This window comes from Tetrao urogallus (genome assembly GCF_951394365.1).
Source record: "Tetrao urogallus genome assembly, chromosome: Z".
Lineage (NCBI taxonomy): Eukaryota > Metazoa > Chordata > Aves > Galliformes > Phasianidae > Tetrao > Tetrao urogallus.
This window is the reverse complement of record NC_136816.1, coordinates 69,802,739-69,819,840: the sequence shown is the minus strand read 5'-3', so window position 1 is coordinate 69,819,840 and position 17,102 is coordinate 69,802,739.

The following is a 17,102-nucleotide window of genomic DNA, read 5'->3' as shown; positions in this document are numbered from 1 at the left end:
ATTAATCCACAAAGCCCCAACAGGAGCAAAAAGAGATGGAGCTGGAGACAAGGTTGTGGAGATGTTACACAATACATCCACAGTATAAATCTTCATCAGGAGATGGGTGACACAGTCCAAGGTCTACCAGGGAAGCAAGACTGCAGACCTACATCCTACAGTTACTCTGAGGCAGGTATTGGTGTTCAGGACTGAGATGAAATGCTGCTCCCACATCAGAGATAGTGTGTGGGTAAGGGTTTTAGTTGTTAGTGATATTCAGGACTGTTGGTATCCTCATAGTCCTGATACTCCCACTGCAGATTTAATCTTATGCTTGCACACCAGGAAAGAAAAATATTCTCAAAAGTCACTCGGATTGTAGACAAGTATGCTCTACTGTCTGCTTGATGCAACTCAAGAATGTCTGTAAATGCTCTCTGATTTCCATATCCAAGCTTTTGCTTGGAAACCAGGATGTGGTATATGTGCTTAGCAACTCAGCATTTTCATAAGCTTAGAGATTTCCTGCCTGAGGAAAAGACTGTGTTCTAGAGTGAAACTCTTGAACCAGCTAGACCACAAAAGTACAAATTTCTTATTCTCTCAAGTGCTCATTTTTTTTCTCTTTGTTCTATTCAGAAAGTAATGAATAAGACAGTTAGGATTCCTGCTATAGTTTAAACTCCCCTCAAAATCAATGTTCGGCATTGTAGGACATCCTAAACATCTCACACAGTGTCCTATGCTGAATATTAACATGGGAGGTGGGAAGAATCATGAGAAGAGGAAAGGAAAAATTGCTTTTTTCCCCCTGTGTTATTTATTTATTTATTTATTTATTTATTTATTTATTTATTTATTTATTTATTTATTTCCCCTAAAGGAAAGCACTGCAGAAAATAACTGTGTAATTCTCTTATATGCACTATACACAGAGCCCAAACATTAACTTACCAGAGTTCATGGACTCTAATAAAGAGGAAATTACCCTATATTTCAGCTCAGTGTTCCTTCTCATGTTTACAATCAGTGGGTAGCTATTGAACTCACAAGTTTTTCTTCTCTATGCCTAGAAGACTGCCGTAGTGAGGCATATTACTAGGGGATGTGCAACTGAATTTAAAGCAAGAAGCATTTCTCTTAAATGTTTGCAATTTTCTGGTTCCCTGGCCCCTAGCAAATGTCTCATTGTATTCAACTAATATTTACACACTTTTCTATACAGCATTTTTTAGGTATTTGATTATTTTTTTCTATCTATAGTTAGATTTTTTTCAGACTATCCTTCATAGTTTGTTTCACTGATTATCCAGATGTATACAAATGAGCTTTTCTGTAAACTCAAAGTCACTCGTAAATAAGGGAGATGTGGCATTTTTTCCTTAGCTGCTACTAAAGCCTTACAGATCTCATGAGCTCAGGATAGATCTCTGGTCTAAATATAACATAAAAGTCCCATCTTTTCAGTGGAATGAAAGTTCATTTTCTCACTCATCCAAAGCAGAAATTGTAAAGCAAGCCTCCAGCTGTCTTCTGAAATAGGAGGTATCAAGAATGTTCAATTTGTGTACTGTGAGCTAAATCACTATATATATCTGTTAATATAAATAACCACATGCGTATATTTCTCCAGTTGGTTTTTCTGCAACAGTGCAAAGGCTAGCTAGATATAATTACAGTCATAGTCTGAATTACTAGTTCAAGAACTGCAAAGGGCAAAATAACAGCATATAGTAAGTTCATCAGGAGGATGGGGGAGAAAAAAAAAGCTTAAAAAAACACAAATACAAAAGTAGTCTTTAAGATAGCTAGGCAGAGACACACAGGATTATTTAATTAGCAAATACTACCTTCACCTAAACAAAAAAGATTTTATTTTCAAAACTTGCACAAAATGAGATGATACTTCAGTGGAATGGGAAAATCATCATTATAACTAAAAAGTAAATTTAAAAAAGTTGTGAATAGAAAATATGCAATTCTGTGGAAAAGGATATGCAAAATGTCCTACAGACACTAAACACATCATGCAAACTAAAGGGGAAGGTAAACCTTCAATCATGGCTTATTTTAAAATATAGCACAATGCCTTCAGCTGTAGCCTGAATCTTGTTCAGTAGTTTTTGTGCCTCAGTTTCATCCTTTCATCTTCTCTCCCTCTCAGATATGGAGTTGTTTGGACAATTGACAGTCCTCTCACTGTGTCCATGTTAAAACCTCTTTCCTAAAAGCCCACAGTTGCCTAGTGGATTTGTAGTTTAATTAAAAGCAATATATCTTTTTTTTTTTTTTTTTTTTTTTTTTTCTTTCCCCTTTTTTCCTTGTCTCTGTCTATAGGCTTGTCCTTGAAGATTTCATTCTTCAGGGCAAGGTGGATGGAATTCGTTTGCCTGGAATATGCCTAGTAAATTTAAGACACTGAATGTAACAGCATGTATATATAGATAGACAGACAGACAGACAGATAGATAGATAGATAGATAGATGGATAGATAGACAGATAGATAAAGTTATTATTTTGAATATAAGCTTTGAACTCTGGACAGGAAGAATAGGGGGTGGGAAGAGGGTGGGATGGAGGTAACAATACTTTAAAAAATATCCACGAGGTTGCTTAATTTTTACCTTGAAAAAACTAATATTAGTCCTCCTTAAATTAAATACTGCCTTTGTGAATTCAGTGGTAGAGTTGCTATTGGCTTCAAGGGAGTCAAGGTCTCACCTCTTGTCTTAAAACATAAGCTACTCTGCTACTGTAAATCAGTGTCACTTCCCTGACTTGAAATCAATAGTGCTCTTCTGATTCACATTGCCTCTGGCCTGTTGTGTGAATCGGGAAACTTTCCTGTAACTTTTTACTGTAGCAATTAAGTCTTTGTGCGCTGAAGCACCATGGGTGAAGAGGAAGCACTACACAGTACAGTGGCTCATTGCTCACTCCAACTCTGTTGACACTGTCTGCAGAAGGGACAGATAAAGAGGAGGCTTCTACAATCTTCTGATTTTGCTGGAGGGAAGGAATGGAAAAGAGGATAACACCTGGGGCTCCTGTGAAGAGGAAACAGAGCAGATAGGATTTCAGGGGCTATATTATGAGATAGCTGAAATCACTGCCACTGAGAGCATCCAACAGCAATGAACCTAAGAAATACCATATGAAGAACATGAGGAGATCTCTGGGAATACTTTTTCCTCATGTTGCACCAGAGGAGGTCCAGGGCATATGAGACAGTTTATTTTAGTCTATAATGCATTTTGTGTCCAATTCCTCAGATACCCTAGGGCTTAGAAGTGATCTTTAAATCCTCTCCTCAACAGAGACAGGGTCAGCTAAGCTGATTTGTGTTGTTTTGACACGTCTAGCCTTTCTCACAAGATATTGTGAAGGTCTTTAACTGATACAGAGAAGTCCCTGGTAAGGACTGATCACAGTTATTATTCTCAATAGGGAAACAGTGTTTACATTCTGTTGGCCTTGGACTACTGGGAATGTGTCCAATGCTACCGTCAGATAAGGGAAATAAGTGCCAAGAATTTCCATGTGAGGTGCTTAAATGTTTGAGGCTGAAGTCCCTGTTTAAACAGCTAAGTAGCTTCATATTCAGCAATGATATTCTGGATAGGTAGAACATTCAAAACCAGTGCATTTATTGAGGCATTCAAATTTGTGTTGAAAAGAACATCTTCCTGCCTTCAGAGTGGGACAACTCATTGCCAATACTAAAAAAATCCAACAAAATCAAAGGCCAGGCCAGTGTCTATAAACAACACTGAACTGCAGGAGACAATGTCTTATTTAGAAGATTCATCTTCTCAGTACACAGAGCACCAGCAGGAAAGTTAACAGCCTGTCCTTCATCCTGCCAATTAATGGAGGTAGTTTGAGCAGTAGAAGCATCACTGTGCTTTTTTGCTCAGATTTGGGCGCCGCTGAGACAAGTAAGTGTTTAAACAAATCTTTATAACTTCATATGTTGCCATTCTCCATGTAGAACTGGATTTACTTGTTTTTCTTTCTTTTTTTTTCTTTTTCTTTTTTTTTTTTTTTTTTTCCCAACTACTGTGGAATGAATGGACCCAAACTAAGAATAGGATCTGAACTCTGACATTGAGCAGGAAATGTTTCCACCAGAAAGACTGACAATTTTAATAGTCTGAATAGTCAAGTGATTACTGTCAGTCTTACTACAAAAGTAGAGAACCTCATTAAACATTATGCCCAAGATTGTGCACTCACTTAGGGGTAGAACTATAGGAGGAACCCAGATCTCCAATATCCAGCTGATTATACTGGAAGCTGAGGGTAATAAAGCCAAAAAGGGCAGTTTTGAGCAGGAAGGAAAAGGAATCAAGGGGGCAAGCAGCAGAGTTGTTAAAACACGACAGAGTAGTCGTGTTTTTGCATATGTGTGAAAAAGAAGAGCAAAGGTCATTCTGCAAAGACATAGAAAGAGAAGAATAAAGATTGGAAAGTGACTCTGGAAATAACTCTGCAAAAAGATGGAGCAATTAGCCTTTTCCTATTTTCTTTCTTTACATTATTCCTCTAAACTCTATTGATTTTTTTAACTGTGTAGATACAACATTTTATTTTTTGTTTTATTATAACACTCACCATCTCTTCAAATTCCTATTGATCTGGCTTTTGCTTTAATCATCCAATTAATACAGCTCCAGAAAAACTCAAGGGAGATGTACCTAACACTGAGAACAAAAAAACATACAGGCAGAGCTGTGCTTATGACCCTGTTGGAGGCTTTTTGATCACTCCTAACTGCTGTGATCAATACTTTGGGACTTTTAAAAACACGCATGTTGAGTGAAATGTAAATGGTAGGGTTTTTTTGTTTGTTTGTTTGTTTTTTTGTTGTTTTCTCTCTACATTTATTTATTTAAAACCAATTTACTCCATCCTACCTGAGTTACGCTAATGCAGACCTTTAGTGTGTTCTGAACCAAAAGAAATGAGGGAAACATTTAAATGCAAATAATGCACATGAGAGTGTATGCATGTTTAGAAGTTATGCATAGACTATTGTTATTCTTCCTATATTCCTTCTATAGCAGGAGGAAGGAACACTGCACCCTGAAGAATGCAGGAGATCTGTTCTCTTGATAGAGAAATAGTACTTACATGGATTCTAGATACTTAAACAGTTTAAAAATCATCACTGAAATGAGGTGTTGGGCAAGAGAGATTTTTTCCTGCAATTGGCCATTTATTCATCTTGTTCATGGCTCAACAGTCTTTCACTTCCAATCCCCTACAAATCTCCAAACAAGTTTCCCAAATTTGCAAGCCAAAAACTTTGATTCTGGAAATTCACACATGTATTTTCCCATCCTCTCCATCCTCCAGTTTCAATATAAAAATGAACTGAAATATAATCCTTTGCTTCACTGTTTTCCTTCAATCTGTTCCTTCTCAGGAATGCAACAACACAAAAACAACAACAAAAAAGTGGAAATCTTCAGTAAGTCTCAAGAAAAGTCTTTGGACATTACCAAAGCTACGTGCTCTTGGAAAGTAATGAGACTTTTTGATCTTTATCACACAGCTGTTCACTGTAAGGCTTCTTATGTTTTCATCTGAACCTTAGATGCTGAAAACTTTCCAGCTATTATCCTTGTGTGGATCCAGTGTGTGATGTCCTGTCACAATCATGTTGTGAAGGGTGGAAAACCTCAGCCCTCCCTGACATTTAAGGATTTTTTTTTCCCCTTGCTCACTTTACAGATGGGTAAAATGAGATTGCAGGATTCCTTTTTTTCAAACTTATGGTTTAGAGAGCGAATGCATTGTACTTTACACCTCTTTGTGTCATTTGTGCTGTTCTGTGCTGGTGGAGACTAGTTCATGATGGTAGAAATTAATGAGGAGTGTTTTCCATTTTTTTTTTTTAAATCTTTGCCCCTTCCCTTTTCTCTTTCCCTCCCTTCCTGTCCCTTTTCCTTTTTCCCTTTTCTTTTTTCCGTTTTCCCTTCCGTTCCCTCCCCTTCCTTTTCATTCTTTTCCCTTTAGTTTCCCACAGAGGCTTCTATGAAGACTATATATGATTCTGCTTCTTTATCTATCTAATGAAATTGTGATCCCAGGAAAAGAAGGAAAAAAAAAAAAAAAAAAAAAAAAAAAAGAATAATAGAGAAGTTTATCATTTTAAATCCAGACTTCATTTTCTCTTGGAGTGCTTTATACGAAGATACTTAATTTTTAGTAACATGAAGATTTGAGGAGAATGTAAAAACAGTTGCCAAGCAAAGAACCATGTAGCTCTACATCCCATCTTCAGCTATAATCAGAAACTGATATCTGTATTAGGGGATAGAAATAAGACAAGCATAAAAAAGGGCAAGCATGCATTTCCCTGAATATTCTTCCAGTTTTTCATGATTTACACACTGACTTGCTCAAACAGAAATGGTTTGTTTTTCTTAATATTTTAAGAATTTCATCTCCATTAACCTATTCATCTTCCCTGAGAGCTCTTGCTAAATTTTAGTATGCACTATCTTTATTTTGTAAAGCAATCCCAAAGTCATCCATATGCCATTGTAAAATAGCATCTATGAGCTTGCTCCTAATTAGTTTCATTGGATGCTCTATTTGGTTCATGATTTCTAATTATTTTTACAAATGTTAAGATTCAATGTTTTAAGCCCTTGTCCTATGCAGACTAGTGAGCAGTTTAGGTGAAAAACCTTACAGCTACTGGATAAGAACTCATTTAAAGATGCCCAGTGTGTACCTGCATGCCAAAATCCTGACACAGACACTACTGAGTCTGCTTGCAAATGCTGATGTAGGTGGCTGTGGCAGGAGGCAAAGCCCATCAGGTGCTCAGCACCTGCCTTTTCTGAAAGGTACAGATGCAGGCAACAGATTTCCTTTTGCCTCCCCTCTGCCTCAGAAAAGCCAGTTTTACAGTATGCCTTAAGCCAGCTCGGTGCCTAAAGAATGACTTCCACCATCAGGAGTTGCCAGTCTGTAGGTGAGTGAATAGTAGTCCTGTGCCAATTTCCCCTCTGTCATAAGAAATCACCACTTGTTTACTTGACAGAGCTACAAGTGCAAACAGCTGTACGTTTCAATGCATACAAGATGTTACAAGTGTAAAACAGCAGCCATGCATATTATGTTTCAGGGCTCTACAGGTTCACTACCACTTTCCATCAGAAAACAGAGAGCATAATGCAATTTGCGAGGAGAGGAAGATGTCTGTACCCAGCAGAAATGCAATGAACACATTCAGGCAGGGAAGAGGAAATATGCTGAGTATTCCAGTGGTTGTGTTGCTCCAGAGCCAGGGACTTAGCTGGTGGTCAGCAGCGACATCGCTGTCACAGTGTCACCTATCAAATTGTCTCTGCAGGTATAATGGAGCTTGGATGTCCTGGTGAACAGAGCACAGTGAAAACTTTGTGGATGCAGGCAAATAGATTCAAATCTCACAGACAGGTTTACCTTCCATCTAATGGCACATAGTTCAGGAAAATCACTCCTTAGTGACACGAGAGAATAAAGAATCTACATGGAGGAGGTGAAACCAGATGTGGCAGCTCTGGAGTGCTGAAACATTACCTCCTTTCCAGATACAATGTAGTTCTTTATTAATAATACTCTTCTGTATTAAGTAGAATCTACACACCTGTGATTATATAAGGCTGTTATGTGCCTAATCAATGCAAGGGAAAAAAATTCCCTACTGACTAAGACTTTTCTTTGTGAATGTTGGACTAATGGCAAGCAGAATTGGCAATAGATTAAGAGGTTTTATAGGGGAGAAGATGTAATTTGAAATATTTGATTATGTGCTGTTGAGAAAACAGAACAAACAAACAGGACCAGTAGGGAAGCCACAGAAGTAACTTCTGATATAAAATGTTTATAGTCTAAAATAAAAGCAATCTGAGCAGATCTCATATGAAATATAAATAAATAAATAATACAATTCTGAGAATTGAGTGCATTTCTGAGCACCTTTTGCTTTCAATTTTGAACAAAAGCAAATAAGGAGTGTCTACCTAGGACATGTTCTTGCAGTGCTCAGTAATGAATACTGGGGAATTGATGTATGGAACCTATTGCTCAACAGTGTCAAGAACGCGCCCCTTTTGACACTTAGCACTTCACACATTTCTTCATGTGGTGGTCACAACCAGACCTGTCCTTCAAAAAATTGTCAGTCCTTGATGATAATCTTGTATATATTTTCATTCTGCTTACAAAATGCATGATAAATCACGGGCTAATTCTGAACTGTGAGAATCCATCCACTTTCACTGATTTCAGTGAAGTGTCGTAGTTTATACCAGCTGAATATCAACCTGGCTCTTAGTCCTTATGAAATTACTATTGTAAAGCATTGTAGAAAATAAACAAACATGAAGACAGTTGCAGTCATGGTACATTGTAATGATTTTTTTGTGGTTCCCTGACTATGAAATCACAAATTTACAACTTTTCAAATGTTAGCCACTGCATTAAGATTGTAGATATAAGGACAGAGAAGAAAACAAGCAAGCACCTTATCATCTTAGCTTTGCTCAGCATATCTTCATGCTAAATGAGGTCAAAACACTTTGCTATCTTTTCATCTATCATTTCTCAAAATTATTTGCTCTATTTCCTGCTCCTTTTTGCAATTTTCGTCTCTGTGATAACATTCTGGGTGATCCAGCATTGCACTTCTAAACTTCACCTTGATTCTTTCTGGCCAAGTCCTGTTAATCATAACCATTCTAATAATAGCAGTGTTAATAACACTTTCTGATACAATATCCTCCTCCACAGGCCTTCTAGGTTCTTCAGATGGCTAATGTCTTGTTAAAACTTTTTTTACTTATTAATTTTGTCTGTGACAGAGCTTGATTAGCTTCTAAATTACTCTGTTCCTATTTTTAGTGCAGTATGCCCCTACCCTTCACACACAGTTTAATCCCAAAGTATTAATTCGTCTCTATATAATGCTGACTTGTCTTTCTCCAGGTATCCTAAATCTTCCTGTTTTCGTTTGAGGTCCATCTACCTTTGTTTTAACTCTTATTACCTTTCTCATTACTTTTACTGCTCTCTGTTCTCCATTGACAGGCACAATTGCTTTGCAACTGCCATGGGTAGTGCTGGAGAGGTGAAAGGTCAGGCTCACTCTTGGAAAGAACTCACCTCATGTCCTGCTTAAATTAGCAATTGCAGTAATGCACTGAGTTGAGAGAAGGTGAGAAGAGGAATTTTTATGTCTCTAATCAACTTCAGAGAAAGTTATGAATTTAGCTGCCTGCAGAACTGAGAAGCAGCACTTTGCTGCCACTTCATCTCACACTGTTAGGCATTAGAAACATTGCCTTGCAAGCAGGACGTGGGACAGAAGTAGCCGCAACGCAACAGACAAGGCAGTCAGAATGCATGCTAAGTTGTGGAACATCATTCTGATGTCACTTTTTACTTTAGATGTGATCTTTTCCCAACTCAAACTTCCACCAATTCAAATTCTTTCTTTCTGTGCATTTCTTGTGATAGTATATGCATGGTTTTCATGATTAAAAAAATATATATATGATTTATTTTTTTTTTAATGGAATCAAGAGAATGAATAATAGTCAAATTAGGGAAGGGAAGGGAAGGGAAGGGAAGGGAAGGGAAGGGAAGGGAAGGGAAGGGAAGGGAAGGGAAGGGAAGGGAAGGGAAGGGAAGGGAAGGGAAGGGAAGGGAAGGGAAGGGAAGGGAAGGGAAGGGAAGGGAAGGGAAGGGAAGGGAAGGGAAGGGAAGGGAAGGGAAGGGAAGGGAAGGGAAGGGAAGGGAAGGGAAGGGAAGGGAAGGGAAGGGAAGGGAAGGGAAGGGAAGGGAAGGGAAGGGAAGGGAAGGGAAGGGAAGGGAAGGGAAAAGTACTGTTTAGGAAACCTAAGTTATTCTTATCTACTTTCTTCCTCTTAAATCTCCTAACTGTACATGGAATCCCATTAAGTCAATTTTCACATATGACAGTAGTATTTGAATCAAGATCTTACAGGACGGGAAAATTATTTATCAGATTTGTGTTCAGATTTGTCTGTTCTCTGCGAGATTATCCATGTAAATATGACCACATGGACTACTCTGCTTTCTTCTTTCTTCAGGACCCCACAATTAAATGTATGCAAAACATCCAAATTATTTTTGCTGCTGAAATTCATTTCTTCTTTGATTGATTGCTCATGAATGTATAAGACTTTTCTGCTTTAGCTATCTTCTTTGTTGAAAAAAAAAAAAACCAAAAAGGGAGAGAGAAAGAAAGAAAATATATATTTATATTGTAATATGAAATACATAACGTTTCAATTCAAAACGTTGATGTGGTCACCTAATAAAAAATTACTAATGAGCTCCAAATAAGGAATTTATGGAGAACAGATTTTACCACAGTGTCTATAAAGGCAGTAGATGGAGAGAAAAACTAGGACTAAGGAAGGAAATGCTGGCACAGAACATACAAAACAATCTTGGAGCTGTCAGAGTTTTATTTTCCATCTTGCCAACATGTCAGCAAGGCTCCTATCTTGATTTATTTTAACAGTAGTTGTCCAAAGCCCAGTCACATTTCCAAAATAATAAAGACGTATGACCAAATCTTATTGCAACATATGATGTTATGTAGCAGGAAACATCAAACCACTTGTAACGTCATACTTTTTCCCTCTCTACATGCAGCTGTTCTTCGTCTCCAGCGTACTTCATTTCAATATCAAAGGAGGTAAATGTTACATAGCAGCTGTCAAATGTTTATAAGGAGCAGCATTTTTAGGAAGACCTACGTTATTCATTTCAGTACAACCATCCAACAGATAAAACAGAACAGTTTTTCCATGCATCTACTGCAATACCCAGATGAGGATGAGGACTATTGTTTTCCCATTGGGGTGTCTTCTTCCTTAGAACAGGAGACAAGAGTAACACTGATACCACTTAACCACTGCACACCAGGACGGAGGTGTTAAACATGTTATCGCTAGTGATCTAGCACTCTGGAAACAAATGAGACCATCTTGAAGTGTGAGATAAAGCAATCAATAGAATTTTAGAAGAAACTCCTTACTTCTGTGCCACTCACGCAGTTGTCTGGCATGAGCCTGTTTGATTGCCCTTCATTTCTGTGGAGATGTGAAATAAAGCAGCTTCTATAATTTGGGGAGAATAAACTAAAATGCTTTCATCTTCTTCCCCTACATTGCATCTGATGAACTGGTCATTTGCATTAACGCTATTATAATTGCTTTATTTAACATGCTGGCAGAATATGTTCATTCCAGGTATATCAAAGACATGGAGTTGATGACTTGACCTTGTAGTTCCTTGCTGGAATGTAACTCCAGCATGCAGAAGGGAGGCAATGAGTTCCTATCCTATGAGGTGCATAATCAGTATCCAAAATAAATCTCCTGTAGACATTTTACTTAACAACAAATTTAATGGAAAGATTTCTTGTAACACAAAAGGAAATGAGCTACATATTCTATAGCTTTGATAATCAAATCATAATTTTTTGTAGCCTTAAGGGATATCTGCTTACAGCAGAATTCAGCATATAGTTTAATTTACTTATCTGATCCTTCTCTGCACATCAATTGCTTCTATTTCCTGCCCTATTTCAAATTTTTCTTACATCATTCAAATGGCATCATTATGTGTGCATGTGTTTTTGTACTGACGATGTTGACAGCTGACAAAAAGGAGGGTTTATTTCTCTGTTCTTCTCCCTAACCCCAGATTTAGCTGTTCAAGCTGCAGCTCAAAAGGATTTATTTTTGTTGATCTTAATTCTGTGTCTGTGTGATCATTTTTATTATTTTTTTTTAATTCTAAACTATAGTCCAATCCATTATTTTTTTTTAATTGTTGTGCTGTTACTAATTCCCAGTTCTTATAAAGTGCTTCTCATCAGCACACTTTACAAAGAAGAATGGAGACACCACTCTTAACGTGACATGTTAGGTAGCTGATGTGCAGAGCAGTGAAGGCTCTGCAATACGTATGCAATAATACGTATGCAAGAATACGTATGCAATAAATAAACAAACAAACAAACCAATAAATAAATAAGAGAGCAAAATGTTAAAAAAAATTCTAACTTTTCCTAATATTCCTTATCTAGTCTGTTTATTGCCATTTATAGAAGATTTAAGCAAAAATATTATAGTTATCATAATTATAATAGAAATGTTTTCCTGTTTCTCATTCATTTTCTCTGACTTTTATTCCGTTCCTTTTCACCTTTTTCATAATTTTTAATGCAAAGATATTTTAAGAATTTCTGAAAAAAAAAATGAATGCCAAACAAATATTGTGATCCTGTTACTGCTTCTTGTTGTCATTGGTTTTGCAAGTGGATGTACGTTTAACAGATATGGACAGGCCTTCTTCCTGATGTCTGATGCTCCAGAGAATCAGATGTTCTCTTGTCCCTGAGGTAAAATTTGAGCAAATTGCATTTTGAAATTGAATTTGAAATTGCATTTGAAATTGAATCCCAAACATAAACATAGTTATGTGTGATAGCATGGATGACAACAATTTGGTAATATACACATAATGAGACACATATATACGGTCTTATCACCGCGAACAGCTCTATCCTTTTTTTTTTTTTTTTTTTTTTTTTAAGCCCAAGAACAAACTTTTTGACCATCCTAGCACTCTCTTGCTCATTATGCTGACCTGTCAGAAATGACAGCTTGGTTGAGCTCAGTTATTCCATGCTGACAAGGTGCCATATATGCTTTTCTGTAGTAATGTTAGCTTTTAAAGGTGCAATATTTCACTTTCACAAGATCATATCTATGATTTGGCCAAATAGTTATTTGCCTGCACAGTGGGTTGAGCAGTACATTTTCTCTAAATTATAAGTCATTTTCATAAAGATTGGTGGGAAAATAGTTCAAAAGAGAGGGTCTTATTTTCTTAAAAGCTTGATTACTGAATAACTGTGTGAATACTTCCTCATGGTATCTAAAACAGCAATGATGCCAGAATTCAAAAATTGTGCAAGTGCCAGCAGATAAAATTGTATTCATAGAATCATAGAATCATATATAGTGAACAGCCCATAGAATGGCCTGGGTTGAAAAGGACCACAACAATCATCTAGTTTCAACCCCTGCTATGTGCAGGGTCGTCAATCACCAGACCAGGCTGCCCAGAGCCACTTCCAGCCTGGCCTTGAATGTCTCCAGGGATGGGGCATCCACAACCTACTTGGGCAGCCTGTTCCAGTGCGTTCCTAGTGGCCCTTCTCTGATCTTGCTCTAACTTGCTCTACATTTTTCTTGTACTGAGGGTCCCAAGCCTGGACGCAGTTCTCCAGATGAGGCCTCACAAGAGTAAAGCAGAGCGGAATAATCACCTCCCTCTGCCTGCTGGCCACACCTCTTTTAATGCAGCCTAGGACACAGTTGGCCTTCCAGGCTGCAAGTGCACACTGCTGGCTCGTGTCCAGCTTCTCATCCATCCTTCTCTACAGGGCTGCTCTCAAGGAGGTCTTCACACAGTCTATATGAATACCTGGGATTGCCCCAGCTGATATGCAACACCTTGCACTTGTTCAACCTCGTTAGGTTCACACGGGACCACTTCTCCAGCCTGTCCACTGGTCAGTGGTTGGCTCCCTTCCTTCCCATGTATCGACTGCACTGCTCAGCTTGGTGTCATCTGCAAGCTCACTGAGGGTGAACTTTATGCCATCATCTATGTCACTGATGAAGATGTTGAAGAGCACCGGTCCCAAGATCAATCCCTGAGGGATACTGCTTGTTATTGGCCTCTACCCTGACACAGAACCAGTAATCCAACCCTTTGGCTGCATGCAGACAGCCGATTCCTGATCAGTCAAACAGTCCATCCTTCAAATCCACACCTCTCCAATTTAGAGAGTAGAACATGGTGAGGGACCATGTCAAAGGCTTTGCAGAAGTCCGTGTAGATGATATCTACTGCCTTTCCCCCATCAACCAAAGTCGTCACTGCATAATAGAAGGCAACCACATTGGTCAGGCAAGATCTGCCCTTGATGAAGGCATGCTGGCTGTCTCAAATCACCTCTTTATCTCGCATGTGCTTTAACATAGCTTCTAGGAGGATTTGCCCCATGCTGTTCCAAGAGGTGTGGCTCACCGGGCTGTAGTTCCCCAGGTCTTCTGTTCTCCCTTTCTTAAAAATGGGAGTAACGCTTCCCTTTTTTTTTTCCCCCTTTTTCCAGTCAGCAGTGACTTCACCAGACAGCCATGGTCTTTCAAATATGATGGAGAGTGACTCAGCAGCTACATCAGCCATCCCTTTCAGAACCCTAAGATGGATATTATCTGGCCTCGTGGACTTATTCACATTCAGTTTCATGAGAAGGACCTGGACTTGTTCCGCTGTTACAGTGGGACAGGAACCACTCCCCACACCCTCAGATAGAGGGTCATGGTCCTGGCAGACACCTGGGCCTGACCACCCATGAGGACTGAGGCAAAGCATTTATTGAGTATCTCAGCTTTTTCTATGTCTGAGGAAGCCAGTTCTCCATTACGTTTCATTGGAGGGGGAACACTCTCCTTGGCCAGTCTCCTCCTGCCTATGTACCTGTAGAAGCCATTCCTTTTATCTTTCACATCCCTCACCAAGTTCAGTTCCATCTGCGCCTTGGCTTTCCTAGTCCTATCTCTACAAATACAGACAGCAACCCCGTATTCCTCCCAGGCTACACAACCCTGCTTTCACTTTCTAATCATTTCCCTCTTTTCTCTCAGTTTAAGCTGCAAGTCATTGCACAGCCACAATGGTCGCCTGCTGCCCCTGCTTGACTTCTTTTGCTGGGGAATGGAGAGCCATTGAGCTCTCAGAAGGATGTCCTTAAAGAGCCAGCTCTGTTCTGTTCTCATGCCATTAAGGACAGTTTCCCAGGGTATCCCACACAGCAGTTCCTTGAGCAGCCAGAAGTTTGCTCTTGTAAAGCACAGGCTCCTATCTCAACAAAGGTACTCAGGAATATATGCTGACAATCAGTTATAAATAAAGGGGTATAATATAAACAAGATGGTATAAAGAGCAGTGATGCAATTGATGTACATGATAATACCAAAAAGACCAATGGAAATGACTCCCTAGACCTAATAGCAAAATTATAACAACTGAATTTTAGGGAAATGGAATTTCTTTGAGAACAGAACACCTGGAAAAGAGATACGTCATAGTCTGAATAGGTACAGTGGGAGACAGAGAGGACAACTAAGTGTATATAAGCTTTTGTGTTGGTTATGCACAAACACAATCCTATCCACAGACCTATGAGTGTCGTAAATTAAGCCAGCCAGAACAATCTCAGGGGTCTTTAAAGTATGGAGATTTTAACAGCCTTTTGTTTATTTGCTGCAATAGGAAGTCTGTTTAGCTGATGTGGTAGGCCCTGAGGGGTGTGCTTACTGATCTGTAAGCATCTAGATATCGTTCTTACAGATAATCATGTGTACTGGACAGTATTTAATTACCTAAACAACTGCATTACCTATGTTGCATTAGAGTATTCTGCTTACAAGTTGAGTTGGGCTCTATATCAGACATCATTCCCTATGCTACAGTGTCCACATACCTACTCTGAAACAGACATATTCAGTGTTATTTCAGCATAAGTCCAACCTTTATATTGTCTTGGTTACCCAGAACCTTTTTTTTTTTTTAAACAGATAAATTATATATTAAAGAGACGTACTGCCTGAAGCTGTATCTCCCTCTGCTAGTAAAGTTACTAATTGCTAAGATAAGTTATTTCTTCACCAAAGATTTTCAAGGCTTGAAATTTTGGACTAGAAGGGTACAGGTTTGATTCACAATGTGCTTCTATTAAGCAGTCGAACATTCACTTCTTTCATCTTAAGCATGGATCATTTGCATGTTGTCCTCTCATTGAAAAAGGGAAAAATGTGTCAACCATTTATGAGGTAAAGCAGATGAATGCCTAAGAGAGCTTAAGTTAATAATTAATTATTAATTAATAATTAATAACGATTATCAATGGTTATTAATTAATTAATTAAGATTTGGAGATAGCACTCCATTTCTGTACCTTTGCTTAGCATTTTTCTTGAATGTTACAAAGTGCTACAAAGTTTTCAAAAGTGTAAAGAATATATCAAATAATGAGGGATTTGCAATCTTTTCAAATTAAGTATCTAAACATAACATTTGACAACAATCAGCTTTGTTTTATTAACTGAACTTTACTTAGGGCTGGTTTAAAAGTAGAGAAGAGCTCATGATCTTTCATCTGCCATTTTTTACTTCTATTTTCCAGTACAAATAATCTATAAACAAATTAATAAGACATAAAATATTCAACCAGCTGTCAGTGCATCAAGTCACTATTACAGAAGCACAGAATCACCAAAGTTGGAAAAGACCTTCAAGATCATCCAGTCCAACATCCACTTATCACCAATAGTTCTCACTAAACTGTGTCCCCCAACACAAAATCCAACCATTCCTTGAACACCTCCAGGGTCAGCGACTCCACCACCTCCCTGGGCAGCCCATTTCAGTGCTTGACCACTCTTTCAGAAAAGTAGTTTTTATATACTACTGTAGTATACTACTACATACCACTATGTACTACTGTAGTATATATAAAGTAACTACTGTTATTGGAAATAGATATGCATAAAAAGTGTTACTTCATGGGGACATGATGAGGTATTTAGTCTTCAAATATTATGAGGAGAATGACCTGAGAGACATTTTTTCACAAGATTTTGTATTCCTCATATGCATGCTGCAATACCAAGATGAGTTTGCCAAGGAGTCTGTAACCATAAAAATCAGCTTTTACTGCAAATTCTTCTAGGTGGTGATAGTATGTACTAGAGTTTTAAAACAACAACTATCTATTTAATATTTCTTACAGGCTGAAGGAAAATGCTGCAAAGCTGTCAATTTTGTCATAGTACCTTGAGAGTCACATTGATAAACAAGTATTGTTCTGGTATTTTAGATTTTCTTCTATAATATTCCAGCCATCCACATACAAATGAGAATACAAATAACCAAATAACTTTCAAATAATCAAACATACTTTTATTGGAAAGGAAAAAAAAAAATTAGTACCTAAAACTGTTTT